We start from the raw sequence: 1,696 nt of genomic DNA, 5'->3' as shown, positions 1-1,696 counted from the left end.
CAGTATTCTATATCAGACATAATTGCTATCGCCCCTGTTTGCATCGGCTACGTTCAAGGTCGTTGCCTCATCTCTGTAAATAAAGAGAGGCAATGGCTGATATTTTGTCCCAGAGTGGCGATCCGAATTTAAAATAGTGTTCCCATGTTCGCTCTACATTACAGGAGCTTGAACTTGCTGAACTTTGGCAGAATCTGCAACTAATAGTAGCAAGTAAGAACCTACTGGATTGTAGTTTCAAACAGGCACTGAGGGTCAAGGCTTTCTCGACATCTGACTATTTGGTCCCAAAATTGTATTTTCAGTGTGAGAAGTACTTGGATTTATTAAAACCAAGATATTTGGTTGCCCTTTATATACGTGAACTCCCTGATCCTCGCTACATCAGGGAGTTCACAGTAATGCTGAGGAGAAAAGATCCTGACCGCAGAGAACACGACCGTGAGACTGATTAAAACGGCGTCCGGATAGTAATTCATGACATGGATCAGCAACATCCAGTCAAAACAATTCCCGACTAGATGGAAAGCCACCAGACGATCTGCCCTACATTTTTGAAATTGATCCAAGAGTATTCACCTCTCTGTGTAGAGGAGTTTGTGGAAGAAATTCTACCTTCCCGTGTTAAAATCGCCCATTTGCTGTGGACTTTTTCTCCTTCGAGAGATCAACTACACTAGGGAATTCAGTTACTCCCTATACATTGAATGAACCTTCAGTAAAAGAAGATTCTACATCAGTTTTGTATAAACTCTAATACTGTTAATGACTACTCCTGATTAAAGTCCCACTACCATCGAGAGGACTGAAACATGTTGAGTTTGCAATCTAGGAGCGATACCAGATTGTTTAGAAGCATTTAGAGATCTTGAGTGATCAGAAACCTGATTTAAAAGGATATACTCCTGAGGTTGAATTACGAATTGATGTATTTTAACATTAGTGTTTTTTCTGTTTTTACAAATTTGTGTGTGTTATGTCACTATTACATCCGTATATATTCTTAGAGTTTTTTTGGATTGTTTGATGTTATGTTTCATTATTAAATATGAATATTTCTTCTCTATTTTTGAGATTTTTATCTTGGAACTTTTAATAAAATATATATTTTTTGATTGATTGATGAGTTTCATTGAGAGGGAGCAACTGTTGACTTTTCAGTTTCCTACCTTTTATGTATTAAGAATTCCTATTTCCCCAAAACCAAGGTAGGAGTCCACCCCATTTTGGGAGTGGCCTTTTGGGTTCTCCCCTTTTGTTTTTTCGATGGACAATCTACACCACAATCTTAAACCTCTATGAGCTTATCAAATAACATATATGCCTATGTCTTTGAAAATATCATCCTGGCAGTCTATGTCTTCCACCTAGACCTTGTGCAGTCATAAACCCAAAAGGGGCTCTCTTGACAGTTTGCATTACGATTCTTCAGACACTCTCTAACTTCTAGAGAGATGATCAACTCATCAGACCTAGAGAGAGTTGAAGAGATGGATGTATGGAAGAATGTGGCTGGGTGGTTAGGCTTGTTTGTTAGACAGGGGAGTTGGATGGATGGATGGATGGATGGATGGATGGATGGATGGATGGATGGATGGATGGATGGATGGATGGATGGATGGATGGCTGGATGGCTGAATGGATGGATGGATTGATTAATGGTACTGAAATTACTGATAGCAATGGTATAGTCCTG

Source organism: Ambystoma mexicanum, chromosome 12, assembly GCF_040938575.1.
Source record: "Ambystoma mexicanum isolate Mex_15411 chromosome 12, UKY_AmexF1_1, whole genome shotgun sequence".
NCBI lineage: Eukaryota > Metazoa > Chordata > Amphibia > Caudata > Ambystomatidae > Ambystoma > Ambystoma mexicanum.
The sequence above is the reverse complement of the archived record's forward strand: the minus strand, read 5'-3'. Positions refer to the sequence as shown.